We start from the raw sequence: 8,516 nt of genomic DNA, 5'->3' as shown, positions 1-8,516 counted from the left end.
TACGAACATTCCCGCATCACGTGTCCAGCTTGCCCGCAAGTATAACACGCGTCTGTGCCTTGACGGCACGGTCCCGAATGTAATTTTCTACACTGGCGGCACCGTGGGACAGGTGGTCTCTCTTGGCTGGGAGCTCCTCCAAACCGAGAGCCCAACCTCCTCGAGCTTTGGTCTTGTCTTGAATAACTAGGACGGTCAAATCCCTCGTCTGCAAATCGAGGAGGTGTGTTGGCCGCTGATTGGCCTGAATACCTGGACTGCTCCTGCGCCTGTCCCCCTCTATACTCACTTCTAGCTCCAAAGGATCTAGCCCTTTTTCTGGAACTCCTATCTGAATAACGCTCACCTTTCTGTATCTGATGTCGTTCCTCCAGGTTTTGTTCGTGGGCCTGGATACGAGCAATAGTCATCCCGTCCTGGAGTGAAGCTGTCAAACACTCCTTAATTAAGTGCGGCCCCAATCCGCCCACGAATCGGTGTACATGATCTCCCATATTAGCCACCATAGCTGGGGCATACCTGGCTAGGGAATTAAAACGGAGACTATATTCCCGGACGCTCATATTCCCTTGTCTGAGATTCAAGAACATATCAGCTCGAGCTCGTCGAATCTCCGGCGGTAAGAAATGTCGCAGAAATGCCTTAGTGAACTCCTGCCAAACCGGGGGAGGGGCATTTGCTCCCCTCGAAGACATCCAACAATTATACCATAGAACTGCTACATCCCGCAACCTGTATGAAGCTAACTCCACTAACTCTGTATCCGAGGCATATATGATTCTCAGTGTTCTCAGCATCTCATCTATAAAGCTCTGCGGGTCCTCCTCCGGTTTCGATCCATAAAACTCCGGAGGTTTTAGGGTAATAAAGTCACGAGCCCTCGCACTCACCGCCCTGTCTCCCAGGTCTACATCTTGCCGCTGAGCTTGTGCGGCAACTAGCTGGGTCAACAGCTGAATAGCTTCCGCCACCTGCGGACTCGAAGCTTCTGGCGGTGGAACTGGAGGTACTGGGGCTGGAGCTGGAACTCTTTCCTGCTCTGCTGATACGGGGGAAGCAGGAGAAGTCTGAGGGGGAGCTTCATTATAAGACTCGTCTTCTTCTAGCTCCCGTTCGGCTCTGCGTCCAGCCGCCCCCTCGCCCTTTTGGGCCGTCGTAGCCTTCCTCTTCATCGGCATTACTGAAACCATAACATAAGATTAGGAAAATAATACGGAAACCTGGTAGTATAGCTCTATCGCACGATCTAGAGTACAAAGAAGGTCATATTTCCTAAATGCCCTGCAGCCTCCTGTCTATAAGTGTGGCACGCTACACACCCATAAACAGGACTCTACTGGACGCGGCTCGTAGACAAACCCCTAGCACCGAACCGCTCTGATACCACTTCTGTCACGACCCAACTAGGGGCCGCGACGAGTACCCGATACTTGTACCGAGCACCCCCTATCTCATATCGTATTCTTATAACTAAGTGGGCTGTATGAACATCATCGTATTTTTTTTGTTGCTTAACATTAACACTAATAGCACAATTATACCACGATGAGAACCACAAAAGTACAAAACATCTGACTGTGCATATCTGTCTACGAGCCTCTAAACATAATACATATCATCACAAAGAGGGTCGGGTACTGCCGAGCCCGGACATGTGCACAAAAGTAGTACCAATGGACTGGAGCTCCGGAACAACTGGAGCACTCTCAATATCTCGCTGGAGAAGCTCCTAAGTGTCAAACTCGTCAACCTGTCTACCAGCACGACATGAAAACGCAGCGTCCACAAGAAGGGACGTCAGTACGAGTAATGTACCGAGTATGTAAGGCATGAATAGTAACATAATATGAAAAGTAGAGCATATCATGTAAAAGAGAGTATCCTGTACATATGGAAAGTGTCATGTGTAGGGCTGTAACTTATGCATGTGAAATATATGATGATAAGCGGTGACCTATACATGGGAGTGCCCCTTAAGGCGGAATCATGCATGCTCACTTTTACCTTTATATATACATACATAATCTATCTGCATCACATAACATCATTAGCCCGCGTCCGGGGTAATCATCTCGTGCCGCGCACTAGTGGTGGTCGTGCCCGGCCATCTAGGCTCTGTGTAAACATAGCAGCCCGCCGTAGCGGTGGTCGTGCCTGGCCATATAGGCTCTGTGTAAACATAGCATCCCGCCATAGCGGTGGTCGTGCCTGGCCATATAGGCTCTATGTAAACATAGCAGCCCGCCGTAGAGGTGGTCGTACCTGGCCATATAGGCTCTGTATAACTGTCACATTTCAAGCATGCAAGAGAGCCCAATCAAAAGCTATAACTCTATCGGAGTGACGTAAGGTCGAAATCCTCCGATTACATTATGGAATAATCGTGGTCATTTTTTCTCACCTTGAAGGAACGGTAATTATAAGGCGAGACTATCAACGAAAGATAGCATTTAGAGAAGACATAGAATAAGATCATAAGCCTCTTAAAAAATTACTTCATATACTTTAGAGTCTCTTAGGACACGAAATCATAACAAGGAATAGAATTGAAATCATGAACTAACTCGTTGTCCTTATATTCATAGTAGATCATTAACTTACGACTTTTAGACATGGAACCATTCTTGTCATAGTCATCATAGACATATTCTTATCATTGTCACCATAGAGGTCCTCTCATTAGCATAGTTACAAAACTTGTCGTTTGATAGACGGAACAATAGAGAGGAATCCGAGGGCAATGGGCCCACCTCGGGTCTAATGAGAAGGCGTACACAATTTACCTATGTTACATGTCATGGCGTTACTTGTGAGGGTTTTAGGGTAGTCGGATCCTATTTATGCGAGTTCTAGAGGTTTAGGAAGTTCTTCCAACATTTTACACAATTTTTAATTCAATTCTACTGAATGAAAAAGGGGAAACTTTAGGCGCGGATTCCAGAGGGTAGAGTTATCCCCGAGGCTCACATCCAACATAATATCACCAATCACACTAACAATTTCCATATTCAATCCAAGACACATTATAACAACTCAATCAATTTTCTACTTCTTTCAAAACCTTCCAACTCCAATAAAAACAATAACAACCTTATAATATATATTCCAACAACACCACACTAATATCATTGTCTTCCATACATGTAAGAACATAATTTTCAATTTACATAATCTTCCAAAACAAGCCTCCAACTACTAATACTTCACTAAGCTCATTAGGCTTTTATTTGCAACATAAAGTTCACAACACAACAACCAACATACCAAATAAAACTTGCTCAACATTCCTTCATAATTCAACACATATACACGGCTATACATACAATATACACCACACGGCCACCATTATGCATACACAACTACAACCTTTCCAAAATCATTCAACTTCCATTATCAACATAACATTCACAACAATAACAACCAAACACTAAACAAAATACTTGGCACATAATTTCCACACACACACATATATCACACGGCCACCACTCCCATGTTCACATTCCTTATGAATTTCATCCATTTTTGTACACTACAACATACATATACATTCATAACATATAAAAGAGTATAAATTCTTACCTCCTTCTTTGATTCTCCAACTTGCTTGAATTTCCAACTTATGAATATGGACTTTTCTTGCTCCAAAGACCACTCCACCTTACTAGGGTCCCTTCAATTGGTAGGAAATGATTTTTGAAGAAATTTTTGTCAATTTCCTTGGAAATTTTTGCCCTTGGCCGAACTGCCTATGGAGTTTTGCTCCTTTTTTTTTTTTTTTTGCTCTTGAATTCTCTAGAAAGTTATGGAATTAAGATGACTAATTCATCTTTTAATACCATTCATTAATTCTTTATGGGCCTAAGCCCAACCATATGGATGACTAGGTGGTCCATTTAATTTCCCAGCCCATATATTATTTTGGTATTACAACTAATGAAAAATTGTTTTTCTCCAAATTCCAAATTTGCCCTTCGTCTTCCTCCATAATTCCACGAATCATATTGCGAATTTCCCTTTATGCCCTTGACCTTTCTTAATATTCCTGCTTCTAAAATCTTCATAAGCAACTCATATGCCAAGCAAAACAAAAATAGGGCCTTGCTTGTAGTCTTCCCGTGATTGTCTTGAATTATCCAATTGTACAAAAATACGGGATATAACAGGGTGCTCGTCGCGGCCCTCGAGACGGGTCGTGACACCTGCAATGCTAAGTAAATAAGGTAGCCAGAATGATACTGAAAACTCTTGCCCGAATAGCCCTTACCTCTTGAAGAAGAACCACAGAAATTGTCAAACCGATGCATCCTCTTGTCCTCACCTTCACCATGAGCCTGAATCTTCATGAAATCAACCTCAGTAACATGATCAATAGCATACTGGAAGGAAGATCTAGAAGCCACTAGCTGTAAGGCGGCTAGCTTTAAAGGAAGCACCAACCCATTGACGAACCTCCTCACTCTCTCTGCCTCGGTGGAGAGTAACTGAACTACATAATGAGCCAAGGATGGAATCAGGATTCATACTTGGAACCCGACATGTCTCTCTGCTCCAGACAGTTTAACTCATCTCTCCTCCTATCTCTCAGAGTTCGGGGGACGTACTTCTCTAAGAAGACATGATAGAATTGGGTCCAAGTCAAAGAATGTGACCCAACAAGTCGACAATCCACATAGGACCTCCACCATATATTTACGTCCCCACGTAACAAAAAAGCAACATAATCAACACCGGGCAACTCTACCCAACTTGTAGACCCTATCATGAAAATCAGCAAGAAACTCATATGAATCCTCATCAGGTGTACTATACAACTCAAGCGGCTTCATCTTGGTAAACCTCCCAAATAGATCCTACTCCTCATGAGTCATAGCCTTGCCAGCAATAGGCCTAGTAGCAAAAGTAAGCAGTGGAATCTCATCAATACAGGATTTTATAGCAGTGGCAGGCCTTGGCCCAGGGGTCTGATACGGCTCGGGAGTGTGACCTCCAGCTCTAGTCTGAGATCCATCCAGTGTAGCTGGAAGGCCACCCGCCTGGGTTAACCCCTCAATAAGGCTCAAGATGCGAACAATGGCATCCTGCAGTGCAGGTGTAGTAATAACCTCAGGCTAAGCCTGGGCTGGTCCCAGCTCCTCCTCATCTATAGGCTCGTGCTCATGCTCTATCTCTTTCTTAGGCAATAATGATCTGGCTAGCCATGGGTGCTCTACCCTATATTGGTGCTGCCCCATAACCTCTACCTCTACTACGACCTCTAGCTTGGACACGTCCCCAGCCTCTAGCGGCAGATACTAGCACCTCATCTGTCGTGATCATTGCATATGTGCTTACCATCTGTGAGGGAATTGGAATAGAATTCAGCTACCATTTTGAATCATCTAGATACCAATTTGAATAAATTATCGCGAAAGGAGCAAAAGAGTTAGAAGTTTCCTAAATTTTCTATAGCCTCTCACAGATAAGTACCGAGCTCATCATACCAACCTGCAAGACTCTACTAGACATTGCTCTTATACTCCTAAGACCAGTGAACCTAGGGCTCTGATACCAACTTTGTAATGACCCAACTCCTGGCTCATGCAGGCACCACACTATCCCCCGGGGGTGGGCGAACCCTTCCCTTAAAGCTAAATCATTTTAGTTAACATTCAACATGTGAAAGTAAATAGAGATAAATAATAATTATCATTTATACGCGAAAGTTGCAGAAATACTAAATGCACATAGCATCAGTAATGATCTGAAATCGTACAAGAGCTACTAATAATAAGTACATAGCCGGACAAAAATTACAAGTCTCAAATACTAAGAATACAGCTTCAGAGTTAGAAGGGACATATATGTGAAAGAGGAGTCTCTGGGCTGCAGATCAAACAAGTATCTCACCCTAGAATCTCTGGCAAGACCTCAAATCACTAGCGAGGTCGGGTTGTCTGTTACACCTCGTACTTTTGTACGTTAAGTTTCATCGTAAGTTAACCGAAGTAAGCTTTGAGAGTGAGATTATCCTTAAGATCGGAAGTCCTTAAACCATGTTTAACAAGTGTTAAAAAGTGTCGTGAAGATCAAAGGTTAAACAAATCGAAAGGATTAAGTTTCATCAAAGTCCTATGTCTGGTCACGATTTACGGCAGGATTTGGCCAAAATTTTCGTGGGTGTATCTCCAATTATATGAAGAGTTATGGGATGCATTGCCTATCCAAATAGAAGTTCATTGAGTCTAGTTTGTAACGCAATAAACTATTAGTCGATAAGACATCGGAGTAGGAAGTTCTGAGCATTTTACGACAAACTGTTCGGGTAGAAGTTGGACCTCACTGAGCGACATCTAAAGTGAGGTTGTACCTCACTACAAGGCTCGCCCAGTGAGCCTAAGTGAGGCGGTGGACCATTCACAACATATATAAAGCGATGAAGCCCTATTTTGTGTCATATTTTCAGATCCTAAGACCTCACAACTCCCTCAAGGTTCTCTCTAACTTCCTACATCATTTCAACTTAAATCCAAGTGATTATAACATCAAATACCCCTCATAAAGATCATGGTGCTGAGTAAGCTCGGTTTCTCTATGTTGCAATTGTGTTGTAGCTTGCTTCAAGTTGAAGGAGCTAGCTAAGGGATGATTCTCAAAGTTTATGGTAAGAATCTCATTCTTCTCCTTGTATAAGATTTAGTTTAGGTCATTGAGATGTTTGATGGTTGAAAACATGCAAGATATCGACTAAAAGTCGTAAACGTGAAATTGAATGTTGTTTTGTGTTGTTGGGTTGCTTGAACGTGTTGAGGTGCTGGAAATGTGTAGTTAAAGGATGTGTGTATATATATATATATATATATATATATATATATATATATATATATATATATATATATATATATATATATGTATTATCTAGTTATTGTTATGGACTTGAGGGGGAAAGATTAGCTGGGGAAATACTACCCGACTCTCTTTAGAACTAGTTTTCATTTTGATAAACAGAATATACTAGTGTTGGAAAAAGTTAATGGTTGTACTACCGTTGTTATAGATCGAAGCATTAGCTGAGAAGAGTTCATTATTCAGTGTTTTTTGATGACAAGAGGTATGTAATGGCTATCTCTCCTCTTCTTTGCATGATTCCACATCAAGTAAGAACTTACAAATTATATAATGAGAAGCTTATCGACTAGATCATGTCTTAGTAATCTATAGACTTCCGAGTGGTTGTATGGTACCTCCTAAGGGATTCTTATTTGCTCCTAGTCACTTTGATATCAATAGAGATAGAGAGATATGTAGGTACTTGCCTGGCCGCTTTGTCAATGAGACATAATTGCCTGGCCGCTTGGTCAGTGAGATTTTATATTTGCCTGGCCTTACGATAAGAGAGAATTTGCAGTTTCCTGGCCAGTTGGTCAGTAAGAGATATGATATTACTGTATTGCATTTGATATGAGTAGGATAAGGTAAGTTTGTTCCAGGGCATTTTTCGGCCTCCAGATTATATATATGACATTATGCCTTGGCCGTTTGGTCAGTGAGAAATAATTGCCTATCCGTTCGGTCAGTGAGACATTATTGCCTGGCCACTTGGTCAGTGAGATGTTATATTTTCCTGGCCTTGCGATCAATGAGATTTTACAGTTGTCTAACTACTTGGTCAATGAGAGAATATTATTGTATTACATTTGATATGAGTTGGATCAGGTAAGCTTGTTCCAAGGTATCCTTCGGCTTCCAGATTATTATGCTCTTCAGTTTAGTTTTTGTCTCAGTTATTCTATTTCCTTGCATACTCGGTACATAATATCGTACTGATGTCCCTTTAGCCGAGGGCGCTACATCCATGCCAGCAGGTGCTGATAGATAGACAGATAGACCTCCCCAGTAGGCGAGACTAGACATCAACTTATTGTTAAGCTCCACTTATTCGGAGTTACCAGGTCGAGACTTGGAGTGTCTCTTTTGTGTATATAGACATGATGGGTAGGCGGGGGCCGTGTCCCGACCATGATATAGTTTTTTACTCTTTAGGGGCTTATAGACGAGTCATGTATATTGTATGTTAGTATTGTGGCCTTGCTGGGCCTTTTGTATATGTTTATTTTGGTACAATTTGTTGTGGACACTCATGGCGGCCTCATCAGCTTTCACAGTTATGTATATATGTTTTGGGTGTGTGCGCCTTTTAGATGTGATAGCTAATGCTTACAGATATTTCAGAATGTGACTATGTCATCCTTGGTTGGCATTGTCTGTTTGCAGGTAGGCCTCGCCGGCCTAAGTTGAGGGTTACTCCTCCAAAGTTAAGGTTACAAAGTAGTTCACTCGGGCTGAGTACAGCACAAGGTGCCAGCCATGCCTCTCTAGATTTAGGCCATGACAAACTTGGTATCAGAGCAGGTCTGCCCTCGGAGTCTACAAGCCGTGTCTAGTAGGGTCTTTTTAATAGACGTGTTGTGCACCACAACATACAAACAAGGAGTTACAGGTATTTAGGAATTGGTTACCCTTCTTTCATAGCTAAATCG

Source organism: Lycium barbarum, chromosome 1, assembly GCF_019175385.1.
Source record: "Lycium barbarum isolate Lr01 chromosome 1, ASM1917538v2, whole genome shotgun sequence".
Taxonomy (NCBI): Eukaryota; Viridiplantae; Streptophyta; class Magnoliopsida; order Solanales; family Solanaceae; genus Lycium; species Lycium barbarum.
Note: the sequence above shows the minus strand (reverse complement) of the source record.